Source organism: Cnephaeus nilssonii, assembly GCF_951640355.1.
Source record: "Cnephaeus nilssonii genome assembly, chromosome: 2".
Lineage (NCBI taxonomy): Eukaryota > Metazoa > Chordata > Mammalia > Chiroptera > Vespertilionidae > Cnephaeus > Cnephaeus nilssonii.
Window position 1 is genome coordinate 106,970,491 of NC_137073.1, and position 15,474 is coordinate 106,985,964.

At 41.9% G+C, this 15,474-nt stretch overlaps 1 pseudogene across 1 annotated transcript; it reads right to left on the bottom strand.

Annotated features, from left to right (window-relative positions):
• Positions 1 to 2,124: 2,124 nt before the first annotated feature.
• Positions 2,125 to 2,551, bottom strand: LOC307105156 (large ribosomal subunit protein bL20m-like; annotated as a pseudogene). The gene has a single exon. The product of its transcript is annotated as a large ribosomal subunit protein bL20m-like (transcript).
• Between the last annotated feature and the right edge of the window lie 12,923 nt (positions 2,552 to 15,474).

The window sequence follows — 15,474 nt, forward strand, 5'->3', positions numbered from 1 at the left end:
AGCAGAGCCTTTGGGGATGGTGGTGCTGAGGCTCCTGCAGTAAAAGTGGCTGCCAGCGGAGGCATCTTGACCACCCGTGTGCTACTGCCACGCTTCCCATTGACTTTGTGTGACTGGTTGTCTTTCCAGTAAATTCCTTTCCTGCTTAAATAGACCAAACTCAGTTTCTGTTGCTTGTGAATCATAGCCCCATGCAGTACAAGGAGGTTGAGTGAATTACAGATTGCATTGTTGACAAATGACAGAGCAAAAATTTTAATCTAGACCTGTCTGATCCCCAAACCTGCACCCCTAACCTCTGTATTTCTTAACCCAACTGGAACTCCAACCATATGACTCTTACACCTCCTTCTTCCTCAGTGTCATGGGCTTTGAGATAAAGAAAATCTGAGTTCAAGGCCATAGTAGGTAAATTGCCACAGTGAAAAGTAGTTTTTATTAAGTTGGTTCTTTTAAAAATAATACTTTTTATTTTAGAGAGGAAGGGAGAGGGAGAGAGAGAGAGAGAAAATTAATGATTAGAGAGAATCATTGATCGGCTGCCTCCTCAACACCCCCTCCCACACATACACACACACACTGGGGATTGAGCCCGCAACCCAGGCATGTGGCCTGACTGGGAATCGAACTGTGACTTCTAGGTTCATGGGTCAATGCTCAACCACTGAGCCATGCCTTTCAGGTTCTAAGTTGGTTCTTTTGAAGTTTAAATAACATAATGAATACAAATAAAATGTCATTTCCATATTAAAACAAATATTAGCCTATGATTGTAATTATTATATACAATTACGTCTCCAAAATTGACTTCTAATGATTGTATGATTAGTTGTTGGGCATAAATTGTTTAGAGGGTGTTGTGATAAGTTGAGAATATATAACTTCGATAGAACTTATTTTTTTCTGGGCCTAACCCAAAACATCCAAAGATTGGTTTTGTATAAAATCACAAAGAGATAATTAAGGTAATTATTCAGATAATTTAGGCAGTCCCTATCCCTGCCTTTTGATGAGAAGGAAATAATTACTTTCAATGAGATGATTTCTATTGCCTACTGATACCGCTGCACTGCATTAGCTAATTGCTCAGGAGTACATTTAATATTGATTATGTAATCACTGTGTTAATTAAAGAGATATTAGTGAATTTTACCCCAGACACAGAATTCACCTGGTTCTTTTCCAGGTGAATTTTTTTTTTTTTTGAGATATTTGTAAGAAAAACTGAGACACATTTGTTTGGGAGAGATGAGTACAAATCTGTCTGGAAACAAGGAGTCAATGTGATGACCATCTGTTTCCCCTTCCCCAGGGCCCACTCAAAAACACCTCTCCCAGTCTGGTCTGTTACAAAACCAGACTTCCCTAGCCGGTTTGGCTCAGTGGATAGAGCGCCAGCCTGTGGACTGAAGGGTGCCAGGTTCGATTCAAGTCAAGGGCACATGCCCGGGGTTGTGGGCTCGAGCCCCAGTGTGGGGAATGCAGGAGGCAGCCGATCAATGATTCTCTCTCATCATTGATGTTTCTCTCTCTCTTCCCCTTCCTCTCTGAAATAATAAAAATATATTTAAAAAAACACACAAACAAAAGCAAAGACCAAAGCCACCACATCCCAATAAAAGATAAGGTAAAACTATGACTAATAATGATATATCCATCTAGCGACTCACCCATCACTGCACTCCTAGGAAGCAGGTGCCAAAAGCAAGAAGCAGGAAATCCTTTACAATATTTCTGACGCGCTTATAACCACTTAATTTAATTTTCTATTTCGTGTGAAGTAGTTTACAACTTCTGCAACTACCAAAGGGACAGATAACAACTTCTATGATGTGTGTTTGTGTGTGTGTGTGTGTGTGTTTTATTTTTTATTTTTTTGACCACCACACAAGCTTTATTGGCACAATCTACATGAGATGCTGCTGGTCCGTCCCAAGGAGGACAAATAGGCCTTTTCTCTCATGCTGTTACTGAGATGTAAAGTAACACCATTGCAAGTAAACTTAACACATTCTTGGCAAACGACTCTTAGCCCCTGTTTTAACTATGATCATATGATCATGGTGTGGGGGGGCACTTTTTTCCAAGACACGTGGCTGAGAGGGCAGGTGTGTCAGTGTCCCCTCAGTGGTACTGCACCTCTCTGGAAAAGATGCCTTCAGGCTCCTTCCCGTCCTCCAAGACAGCAGCAAATCCTTCCTCTCATCTCCTTTTGGCCAAAGCAGCCAAGGATTTAAAAGTCTTCGGTTCATCGATGGCTAGATCAGCCAGCACTTTCCTGTTGAGCTCCACCTGGCTCTTAATTAAATTGCCAATGAACGCTGGGTAATGCAGGCCATGTTCCTGGGAGGCAGCTGTAATTCGATTAATCCGGAGCGTCCTCAGGATCCTCCTCTTCCATCTCTGGGCTTTTGTGCATTTCACAAACGCTCTGATCACAGCCCAGACAGCCAGCAAGCCGGTAGCAGCAGTTCTTCAGCACTTCCTGTACCTGCCAGTAGCGGGCTGTGACGTGGCTCTGCAGCCAGAGCTGCGTGGTGAGGAAGACCATGACGTCCAGGTGGTGTCCCTGCTCTTTTTTTTTTTTTTAAGTGGAATCAAACAGCATTTGTCTTTTAAAAAAATCTTTATTGCAATTTGTCCCCCATTGCCCCCCTTCACCTGGTTCCCACCTGCGGGGGCCTGATGCGGCGGGGATCTTCCTTTTCCGTGGCCAGCACGGAGAGAGATGAAACTGGTTCTTGATAGAAGCGGCCGGGGATTGAGAAATAATGAAATAAAGAGAGTTGACACAGAAGTAGATGCAAGCTGGGTCCCGGGTGGGTCGCTGACCTCTTCTGCTGGAGAGACAGACGACTCCCTGAGCCACGCAGAACATTTATTTATCCTCCCATATACAAGGGGGTTTCACCGGAAAACTTAAGATTAAAGGAGTTTGGGAGGGCCCAGGTCCATTTCATTTCCTCTTTTCCGGTGCTAGACTGGTTCCACATTTCAAAGCCCTCTTCCGGAACCTGGACAAAGGTAAGCCAGGAACTGACAACACCCCCGCACTGCTGGGGCGGGGTGCAACTGACATGACCGCCAATGTCTCGGGCTTAGTCAACAGCAATCTAAAGAATGTCCATGTGTCTTCCCAGGGGGCCCTCTACACCCACCCTGACCCAGGCCTTCGCCACCTTATTGTCTGTGTCCATAGGTAATGCATATATGCATATAAGATCTTTGTTTAATCTTCCTGACCCCTCACCCCCCTTCCCTCTGAGAATCCTCAGTCTGTTCCATTTCCATGCCTCTGATTCTATTTTATTCACCAGTTTATTCTGTTCATTAGATTTCTTATTCATTTATTTTGATTTTTAGATTCTACTGCTGATAGGTATGTATTTGTTGCCATTTTGTTGTTCATATTTTTTATCTTTTTCTTCTTCCTCTTCTTAAAGAATACCCTTCAACATTTCATATAATACTGGTTTGGTGGTGATGAACTCCTTTAGCTTTTTCTTGTTTGTGAAGCTCTTTATCTGACCTTCAATTCTAAATGATAGCTTTGCTGGGTAGAGTAATCTTGGTTGTAGATCCTTGATATGCATCACTTTGAATATTTCTTGCCACTCCCTTTTGGCCTGCATAGTTTCTGTTGAGAAATCAGCTGACAGTTAGTTGTATGGGCATTCCCTTATAGGTAACAAACTGCTTTTCTCTTGCTGCTTTTAAGATTCTCTCTTTGTCTTTAGCCCTTGGCATTTTAATTATGATGTGTCTTGGTGTGGCCCTCTTTGGGTTCCTCTTGTTTGGGGTTCTCTGCGCTTCCTGAACTTGTAAGTCTATTTCTTTCACCAGGTAGGGGAAGTTTTCTGTCATTCTTCAAATAGGTTTTCAATATCTTGCTCTCTCTCTCCTTCTGGCACCCCCATAATGTGAATGTTGGTACATTTGAAGTTGTCCCAGAGGCTCCTTACACTATCTTCATATTTTTGGATTCTTTTTTCTTTTTGCTCTTCTGGTTGGGTGTTTTTGCTTCCTCATATTTCAAATTGTTGATTTGATTCTCAGAATCCTCTAGTTTACTGTTGAACCCCTGTATATTATTATTTTAAAAATATATATATTTTATTGATTTTTTTTTTTTTAACAGAGAGGAAAGAAGAGGGATAGAGAGTCAGAAATATCAATGAGAGAGAAACATCGATCAGCCGCCTCCTGCACACCCACCACTGGGGATGTGCCCGCAACCAAGGTACATGCCCTTGACAGGAATCAAACCTGGGACCCTTCAGTCTGCAGGCCGACGCTCTTTCCACTGAGCCAAACTGGTTAGGGCAATGGTTTTTTTATATCAACAAAAATTTGAAATATAAGTATTCACCAATAGGGGAATTTTAGCTAAATTATTATTATTTTTTTAAATTTTCATTTCCTTCCTTCCTTCCTTCCTTCCTTCCTTCCTTCCTTCCTTCCTTCCTTCCTTCCTTCCTTCCTTCCTTCCTTTATTTCTGATTTGTGATTCTGGTTTCTTGGGATATAGTCCTAGAAGTGGAATTACTGGGTCAGATGGGAGTTCCATTTTTAACTTTTTGAGGAAACTCCATACTGTCTTCCACAGTGGCTGTACCAGTCTGCATTCCCACCAGCAGTGATGAGGGTTCCTTTTTCTCCACATCCTTGCCAGCACTTGTCATTTGTTGATTTGTTGATGATAGCCATCTGACAGGTGTGAGATGGTATCTCATTGTTTTTTTGATTTGCATCTCTTGGATGATTAGTGACTTTGAGCATGTTTTCATATGTCTCTCGGCCTTCTGTATGTCCTCTTTTGAAAAGTGTCTACTTAGGTCCTTTGCCCATTTTTTGATTGGATCGTTTATCTTCCTTTTGTTAAGTTGTATGAGTTCTCTGTAAATTTTGGAGATTAAACCCTTATCTGAAATAGCATTGGCAAATATGTTCTCCCATGCAGTGGGCTTTTGTTGTTTTGTTGATGGTTTCTTTTGCTGTGCAGAAGCTTTTTATTTTGATGTAGTCCCATTTGTTTATTTTCTCCTTAGTTTCCATTGCCCTAGGAGCTATGTCAGTAAAGATATTGCTACCACATATGTCTGCTATTTTGCTGCCTATTGAGTCTTGAAGGATTTTTATGGTTTCCCATCTTATATTTAAGTCCTTTAGCCACTTTGAGTTTGTTTTTGTGTATGGTATAAGTTGCTGATCTAGTTTCATTTTTTTGCATGTATCTGACCAAATTTCCCAACACCATTTATTGAAGAGACTCTCTTGACTCCATTGTATGCTCTTGCCTCCTTTGTCAAATATTAATTGAGCATAATGGCTTGGGTCAATTTCTGGGTTCTCTGTATATTATTCTTTTAAAAAATATATTTTTATTGATTTCAGAGAGGAAGGGAGAGTGGGGAGAGAGAGATAGAAACATCAATGATGAAAGAGAATCATTGATTGGCTGCCTTTTGCATGCCCTTTACTGGGGATCGAGCTGGCAACCCCAGGCATGTGCCCTTGGCCGGAATTGAACCTGGGACCCTTCAGTCCATAGGCTGATTCTCTATCAACTGAGCCAAACCAGCTAGGGCTGTATATTATTCTTTATTTCAGTCAGTGTATGCTTAATTTCTGACTGGTGTTTTTCTGTTTTGTTTTTTTTTTGAGGTTTCTAGAATATTCTTGAGTACCTTATAACCATGGTTTTGAACTCTATATTCAGTAGCTTTCTTTCTTCCATTTCTTTCATTTGTGACATGTCTCTTTGTCTCCGCATTTTGGCTGCTTCCCTGTATTTATTTCTATGTATTGGGTAGAGCTGCTATGTCTCCTTGAGTTGGTAGAGTGGCCTTGTGTAGTAGGTGTTCTATAAGGCCCAGTGGCTCAGCCTCCCCAGTTACCTGAGCTGGGAGCTCTAGGTGCACCCTTTTGTGGGCTGTGAGCACAGTCTTGTTGTAGTTTAGACTTGATTGCTGTTGGTGTTACTGGGAGAAATTGACCTCCAGGCCAATTGGTTGTGAGGACCAGCTGCAACTACAGTGGGAGAGCTGCTATGCAGGAGGCACCCCTATGGAACAGGACTTGCTTCAGTGGGGCTTTGGTGCTCATTGAATCTGACCATTGAGTGTGTTGCTTATGGATGTGCAGAGTTGTAATCTGGTATAGTCTGACACTGACCACTGGGTATACTGGCTCTTGGTTCTCCAGGGAGTTGCAAAGTGAGCAGGAGCTACAGAGAAATCTGCAGATTCCTCCTCTTTGTATCGGGTTTGGAAGTGCCCAGATGGGGTCCAGCTGTGAAGCAAGGCAGGCTGGTGCTGGTGCCAGGTCTTGGGCCTTTTATTGATAGGTTTGGGGCTTTCTGACCCAGCTGCAGCTTGTTTGAGAGATTTTAGCCTGAGCAAGGATAGGCCATTCATATGAAAAAGTCGCTGCACACAGCTTGGGTGGTGTCTTAAGGAGTCACCAGGGCAGAGCAAACAGAAATGGCTGCCAGTCTGCCCTGTGACTGAGGAGGTCCCAGCATAGGAACAATGATCCCAATGATCCCATCTGGGAGAAAACCACCCCCAAGTTCCTGCCTGGAGGCCAGACAATCCAGTTCCTCCTCATATGTATCTGTGTTCTCCAGAGCCTCACCCTGGTGCTGGAGCTCAGAGGAAGTGAGACCTTGTAAGTTCAGTCTGTGGTGCTGGCCTTTTAAGAGGAACAGCTGGGTCTCCAGCAGCCTCTATGTCAATGAGCCCCAATAGCACTGGTTTTTACTGCCCATAGCAACTTCTTTTCCAAGCTCTGGGACCCTGGGCTGGGAATCTGGTGTGGGGCTGGGACCCCTTGCTCCTCTGGGTGGCCTCAACAGAGACACTCTCTCTCCTGATTAAAAAAGTGGCACATGTGGGTGCCAGCCCACCCCATTCCACACCTCTGCACCTCCTATCAGTCTCAGTGTGCTTTATTCTTTACTTCTCTAGTTGTAGGACTTCAATTCCTACAGTTAGGTACAGATGATGGTTGTTCTGTATTTTATGTGGTTGTGGGAGGCGGCGAGTACAGGTGTTTACCTATGCTGCCATCTTCCTCTCTCTAGGATGTTTCAATGATGAAATGCTTCCTTATGAAGTCCTGGCTTATTCTGTTCACAATCACACAGCTAAAAGCAACTTTCTGGCTTGTTTTGAGCCAATGAACAACAATAAAGTGGAGAGTGTTGTCGGTAACATGAAAAAACATCAATGAAGTATAATCTCTGTGCCAGAGATTATACTCAGCCCTTTATCTTTATTTTAGATAATCCTATGGAATACCTTCAGGGAGGTGACATTGCACTTGCAGCTCTATCAGGATGTAAAGGCACTGAGAAAATCTGCGTTCATTTGCTGCATCTTTTTTATGGATATGAGGTGGGGATGGGCATAAATAAGGATTAGCGTAAATTTTGGGATGCAAGTAAGGGGAGTGGGAGATGATCATCTATCCCTTTTTGTCTTTCTCTACTCATTATAGACCTTGCTAATCAATAATATCTTCACTTCATTCAGGGGCCCAACACCAATCTATGAGCAATGACAGAAGAAAGGAAACTTCTTTGCTTGCTTGATCTAGCATATGATGTGTGCAGAACTGATTCAAATTGATCCAATATTGTGCTTCTGTAAACCTGCATAGGTAGGTGTAAGGTCCTCTTTGCCTGGGCAATTCTGGAAGGGCCGTGAGAAAATTCTATTAGAGTTTATTTTTGTGTGTGTTGGAGGGCAAACTTTCTGCCAAGAGAATATGAAAGGGGTATATAGCAGGGGAGAGATCATGATCTTTAAACATATAACTAGAAAAAAATCTAATTTAGGATAAAGGGTCCTGCAAAGCATATGCACCTATAACAGAGGAACTTCAAGGATGCCCAGAATGTATCTAACAGTGTGATAAACACCTTCATGCAGAATACCCACATTTACAATTTGGGGAGCAGCAGGACACAAACTGAAGAGGCAGGGATGGATTGTACTTGGGTCAAACTGTGACATTTCAGTCTGAATGTTCTCAGCTCTTAATGAACTAGCTAAATCTTTCAATAACTCAAATATAATGTGGGGAGCCAAGCAGGGAGTAAATGACTGAAAAAGATGAATTGTAACCATTAAAACCTAAATTCACTTTATTCAGTAAATACTTTATGATGTCTCAACACACATAAAATGAATATTTGGGAAATGGATTCATTTAAACCAATGGCATACGGTTTCCTATAATAATGGAGTCCTTTGGGTATTATTTCCCTAAAGGATCAAAAATTTATTACTTATATCTGTTTTATCTTTTGTCCTTGATGCTTGTACACTATCATAATTCTTACTTGTATAAAGTAGAATATATATATGTAATTATTTTTTGATAATTCCTACCCGAGGATATTTTTCCATTGATTTTTAGGGAGAGTGAGAGAGAGAGGGAAAGACAGAGAGAAACATGGATGTGAGAGAAACACAGTGATTGGTTGCCTCCTGCACAAGCCCCACCCAGGGCCCAGGCCAGGGAGGAGCCTGCAACCAAGGTATGTGCCCTTGACTGGAATTGAACCCAGGACCCTTTGGTTTGCAGGTCCACACTCTTTCTGCTGAGCCAAACTGGCTAGAGCTAAAATACATATTTTTAGTTATATTTATACAAGTTGAACTCTTGCTGATCTCCTTTGCCAAAAAGATAGAATGTTAATTCATTTCTCGATTATGAATGCAGTGCAGTGCTCAATTGACTCTATGACCAGAGAGAGGAGAAAACTCAATGTTTAGTCTCAGTTTGTACCTACCTTATATATGTCAAATAATTGAGCTTATTTGGGCTGATTTCTTTGCAGTGCATCAGCGTTCAACATGGACACTTGCAAGAGCTGAGTCATTTTCTTAAATGTTTTTCTGACCTTTAGTGTTTGGAACCTCAGAAGAACACAGCTTTCCAGTTAATAAACATTTTTGAATAAAAAGCGTTATCGGTGGGGTGTTCTCTGTGTCCCCACCTGTTGCTGGCAGACGTAGCTTCTTTTGGTGCCTTGGGAACAAGCCTCTCCTGAGGCCCCCACGGGAGGATGAGGTGTTGTGGAAAGCCTTATGGGCTATGTAACATGGAGGGGATTTCCCTTCAAGGCCCTGTTTCCCTCTGTCTCTCCATGGAAGAAGTCCCGTTTTGTCTTCAGCATGGCTAAGATCAAAGCTATTGCCCAGGGTTTCCGCTACATATTTGCACAGTGCAGCCCAGCACCTGGCTAGCTTAGCTTGTGTTCCCAGCGGCAGTCCATTGCGTGTGGGGTCTGCATGGCCTACGCCAGTGGTCGGCAAACTCATTAGTCAACAGAGCCAAATATCAACAGTACAACGATTGGAATTTCTTTTTCTTTTTTTAAAATATATTTTTATTGATTTTTTTTACAGAGAGGAAGAGAGAGGGATAGAGAGTTAGAAACATCAATGAGAGAGAAACATCGATCAGCTGCCTCCTGCACACCTGCTACTGGGGATGTGCCTGAAACCAAGGTACATGCCCTTGACCGGAATCGAACCTGGGACCCTTGAGTCCGCAGGCCGAAGCTCTATCCACCGAGCCAAACTGGTTTCGGCTGGAATTTCTTTTGAGAGCCGAAAACTGACTTCTGCGCATGGGCCACGAAGTTTCAATCGCACTGTATGTGCGCGCCCGCATGTGGTATTTTGTGGAAGAGCCGCACTGGCCTATGCTTCTAGTGCCACATGGCTATGGAGAGAGCACGGGCGAGTGCGAGGAAGCAGGAGTGAAGCAAAAGGAACAAGAAAGGGAGGATTCCTTTGTCTGGGGATTATGTATTTCTAAATTTTCACGCGTTTGCATTGGCTCCACCCCTCTAGGCAGTCCATGGTTCCTCGGGCTAGACTGACAGGCAAGCATCTTTCCTACGTCACCCTGACTTCACTGCACAGGATCCATTTCAGCCTTTGGTGGACCCCTTCCCCAAGTGGTTTGCAGGGAAGGGCCGGTGGTTCCCTGGGGAGCATGAAGCTGCAGCTTCCCCGTGAAGCTGCCCAGATGACCGTGCTTATAATGTCTGGCCTTCCCTTTGCTCTCTTCCTATTGTTAATATTATTACACTAACTAGTTATGATGGTAACACAAGCATTCTACAGGATAAAAATTCACTCTATAACTTGATAACCGTTATAAGTATTAAGCCTAATGGAGGAAGAATATAGTGAAATCTTGGTTGTTGGGAAAAACAAGTATTTAAGAGTAATATACTCAAGAAGGTCTGTGAATTGGTGCATGGTTGGGTGAGGAAACATCTTGTTCTTTTTTAAAAAATATATTTTTATTGATTTTAGAGAGAAAGGGACAGGGGGAGAGAGAGATAGAAACATCAGTGATGAGAATCATTGACTGGTTGCCTTCTGCATACTCCCTATTGGGGATTGAGCCGCAACCTGGGCATGTGCCCTGACCAGGAATTGAACCATAACCTCCTGGTTCAAAGTTGATGTGCAACCACTGAGCAACACTGGTTAAGCAAGGAACACCTTGTTCTTAAGCATTCTTCCTTACTAATGAGATACTTAATTTTATTAACATGAATAAAGAAGGTATTACAGCATTTTTTTGTTTGTTTTGAGTCGTAGTTCTTAATTTTATTTGAAAATGCATTAGAAAGAGATATTAATATACTTTGGCTCTAAAGCATTAATTTAGTAGTGATGGGATGTTTTCTTATGATAACACAAATACTTAAAGATAAAAATGCTAAAGATGAAGCATTTGAACGGTGGAAGATCTGGAAAGAGAGGAAGGAAGGAGGAAGGCAAGGAAGAATCCAAGAGGGAGGGAGGAAGAGAGGAAGGGAAGGAGGGAGGGAGTCAGGGAAAAAGAGAGATGAGAGGGAGAGAGAGAGAGGGAGAGAAAATGACTGGATGGTAAATCAGTTCTACATTTTCTCACAGGTACACCCACAGATCTAAGGTGGTTATGAAGTTCCATCTAGAAGTCTTCAATGCAGCAAAGAACAAACCTGAAAGGAAAGCCTGTGTGTCATCAACTACTAATAAGGTAGGAGCCCAATTGGTGTGGCTCAAGGGTTGAACGTCAACCTATGAACCAGGAGGTCACAGTTTGATTTCCGCTCAGGGCACATGCTTGGGTTGTGGGCTCGATCCCCAGTATAGGGCATGCAGGAAGCAGCTAATCAATGACTCTCTCTCATCATTGATGTTTCTATCCCTCTTTCCCCCTCTCTGTTCCTCTTTGAAATCGATAAAAAGTATATAAAAAGAAAATAATACAATAATTAATATATAATAATACAAGAATAAACTGTTTTGCATGCTCACAACTGTAAACCTGTTAGCATAGGGAGGTAGTTAGTGTTAATAAAGCAAGGGAGCAAATGGAATCAAAGGTTAAGCCTAATAAACTAGGAGCTGAATTGGACATTAAACCTGATTTACTGGGAAGCTGTAACATTCACAAGTTCCTCAAGGGTCTGTTGCATCCTCTGCCCTTGGGACTTAATCCCTGAGCAATTCGCAATTTGCTAGCAGGCAGGTAGGTACAGGGATTATTGGTGGTGGTGGAGAGAACACACGTGGGGAAATTCCTCTGCGGGGCACAGGAGCAGAAGAAGCCAAGATGGCAACCATAAAGGGGAGGTATCTAATAGGGGAAATAATCAGATTAGATAAGGGCGTGGAAGGTCCAGGAAAGGGATTGGTTGAGGGAGGGCCTTCCCTTTGCAAGTGGGTTGGATAGTTTGAAAGAAAGCCTGCTCGTTCCTGAAAACCAAGAAGATGTATGGAGGAGTACCAGGGATCTCGGAGCAGTTGCTACTAGAGCCTGCCCACCCTCTTCATTCTTGAGGGCATATTATTTCCCTTCACCCCAATAAATCTCGCCACTATACTTAAACTTCTCCCACACGTGTACGCTTTGAAATTCCTTTCTCATGACACCACAGGAACCCTTTTCCACCACCAACAAGCCTGCTTTTGCCCACCCCTGTATGTGCAGTAATTCAGATGTATATATTCAGAGGGGTCATCAGGAAACTAAAGAAAGGAGGGTAGTTAACTTTCTTAGTTGTGGCTTAAAATGATTTTGTGGCCTAGGAGGAGAAGCCTGTTCCAGACCTCAGTTTTCTTACCTGTAAACAGAGAGGGATTGGAGAACATCTATGGCTGACGACTGCTCGCTGGTGTAGATGTGACTGGGAGGTTATTGTGGTGGTCGGATCTGCACTCTGGGGCTCAGGGAAGGCGCTTGCATTTCTGCAGACTGGAGAATTGGAAGGTCCATCGCTGTCTTTGCCAGGAAAACAGTGGGCAAGTGTTGCACTGACCGCACCTTAGTGAATGTTGACCAGGCTGTCATTCTAGTACTTTGTTCCTGGGTGTCAATGAAGCAGCACATTTCATTGCTTGGCATGTCATTATCTGGGATTTCCTTAAGCCCTTTTCTCAACCTAGCTGAACCGGATCCAGGATCTGAGCTACCTTTGTGTGAATGGGGCACCTTGCTCCAGGCAGTCCCCTAGGTGTCTGGCCAGAGGACCAAACTGCCTGGACCCCAAGGCTTTCTCTCCTTTTGTTCACCCCCACAAAGTTTTTCTTATTTTGGAGAATTGACATTCATATAATATTTAGTCTTCTAATCTGCTTTTGTTTTAAAATTTTAAAAATATGACTTTTTTTTGGTTAAATTTATCCCTTTTGGTTTTGACTTTTGTTTCTTTATTTTTTAAAAAAATACATCTTTATTGACTTCAGAGAGGAAGGGAGAGAGAGAGAGAGATAGAAACATCAATGATAAGAGAGAATTATTGATCGGCACTCTGACATGCTCCAACTGAACAGGAATTGAACCTTGATCTCCTGGTTCATAGGTCGATGCTCAACTACTGAGCCACTCCAGCTGGGTGACTTTTGTTTCTTTTAAATTATTCTTGGTTGTTTTTTGAATGGGATCCTGTGTCCTATTACATTTTCCAACTGTTTAGTGCTAGGGCAGTATAATGTAATGGTTTTGTGCACAAACTCTGCCAGGCGCAGTCACTTACTAACTGTATGGCCTTACACAAGTTTCTTGACCTATCTGTCCCTTACAGCGTTTTTAATTTTTAAGAACAATATAATAATACTAAACCCTTTCAGATTAAGTGAGTAAATACATTAAGAAGCATTTAATATAGTGTCTGGTACATAGCCCTCAAAAATTGTTAGCTGTTATGGCTGGTGACTAGCACAAGTTTTGATCAGATTGCTGAACTATTTATTCATGTTGGTACATTGTTAATTGCCTTGGAAGTCTTAGATCCATAATTATATCAGATGAAAAGAATATGGAGTTAGGTGTGTTCTTCCTTTCTTTCATTTTTCTACAGGAATTCTTTACTGGGATCTTCAGTACATCGTCACGTGGTAGTTGGATGATTTCTGTGTCTTTGTAGTAATGACCCCAACCTTCTTTTACATTATATGTATACCATCATTTGTAATCAGTTTTATGTCTTTTTTTTGTTACTCTGTTTTGAGATGAACATTTTGCATGTTGGTACACATTATTTATTCTGGATTACAATGAAAATTGCATATTATAAAATATAACAATATTAGTAGATAAAACATATGTGAAGTTTAAATAATGATGATAGTAGGAATACCTGTGTATGCCCAAGCTTAAATAGAATATTAGTGGGCAAGTAGGAGCCCCTTATGCCTTTCCCCAATTGTATGTAGAATTTTTATCAGTTACTTCATTGCATTTGTTTCTCCTTTTACCACCAGTGTATACATATTACCATACAGATGTATTACAATTTACTGAATCGTTCCCTTATTGTGATTATTTGGGTGTGTTTATATTTTGGATGTTAGGAATAGAGCCTTTTTCCCCATTGAAGATTATTTCCTTGGGATAGATTCTGAGAAGTGGAGTTACTAGGTTAATGGCTATGATTGTTTTAAAAGCTTTGAACAAATATTGATAATCAAATTGCTTTTCAAAAGGCTTGCATGAGGCCCTAGCCAGTTTGGCTCAGTGGATAGAACGTTGGCCTGTGGACCTTTCGATCCTGGGTTCGATTCCGGTCAAGGGTACGTACCTCAGTTGCAGGCTCCTCCCTGGTCGGGCCATATGCAGGAGGCAACCAATCGATGAGTTTCTCTCACATGGATATTTCTCTCTGACTTTCCCTCTCTCTTCCACTCTCTCTAAAAACCAATGGAAAAATATCCTTGGGTGAGGATTTAAAAAAACTGACTTGCATCAGTTTATATTTCCAGAAAGCAATGTACATGAGAATGACCATTGCAGTTCAACAGCTGTCAACATGGAGGGTTATTAACGTGAAAGGCAAGAGATCTACTCCTCATGAGTTGGAAATAAAAAACACACCAACAGTTTAATTTTTTGAAAGATACTCTGTACACAGAAATGTTCACACGTCACCAGGGTTTAACTTGCTAAATGTTTGCAAAGAGAACACAGCTTTGTAAATAACAAGTTAGATCAAGAAACAGAACATCATCTGCACCCCAGACGCTGTCCTTGCGCTCACTTCAGCTTAAAGACCACGTTCTATGCTAAACCCCCTGAAAAGAGAAAACAGACTTTGCTTTGACCACTTTAATTTAAAATAAAAAATTTTTTTTATTGATTTTTAGAGAGAGGGGAAGGGATAAGGAGAGAGAGAAACATCGATCACCTGCCTCCTGAATGGCCCCCACCAGGGATTGAATCCACAACCCGGGCCTGTGGCCTGACCAGGAATAAAACTGATGACCTCTTGGTGCATGGGTTGATGCTCAACCACTGAGCCACACAGGCTGGGATGGCCACTTTAGTTTTGACAGCCAGCAGTAGGTTTTTAAATTATGAAGGCTGGAAGATTTTGAAATGTTTATGTTTTTTGAACCCTGTTACTCTCCCCATAAAGTAGTGGATTTATAATTCTACTGAAAATCTTTTTTTTTTTTTGCAATGGTTTTATGTCTTTTGTCTATCAAACTAGATAATGTTGCATTTACTCAGAAATTTTATTCAAGCCATGATAGTGTGTTTTTTGAGGTGCCAGTACTTAAGTTCTAGTATATAGAAGTAGGGATTACTTCGGGGGCTTAAGACAGAGTTTAAGGGGCTGAGCTAGAACTCACTGAAATAGCATCTTCATTCCATGTGCACCTTGGGTGATGTTGATGCATGCAGATGGCCCCCAGACCACACTTTTAGGAACATTGCTCTGGAGGATAAAGGTCTTTTTTTGATAAATGAAATTCTGAGGCAGTTACTTAAGAAAACCCTCCTCAATTGCCTGACCTCAGTTTCTAAAATGTGCAATCAAATAATTGTTGTCCTTTAGTCCTGTCTAGGCTGTCTTACTGTAGTCCTAGATGCTTGGTGTTCAATGTGGGAGAGGTGCAATTAGTGTAACCAGAACAGGAAGCATCCAGCTCAGAACACACCCCTTCATTGCAA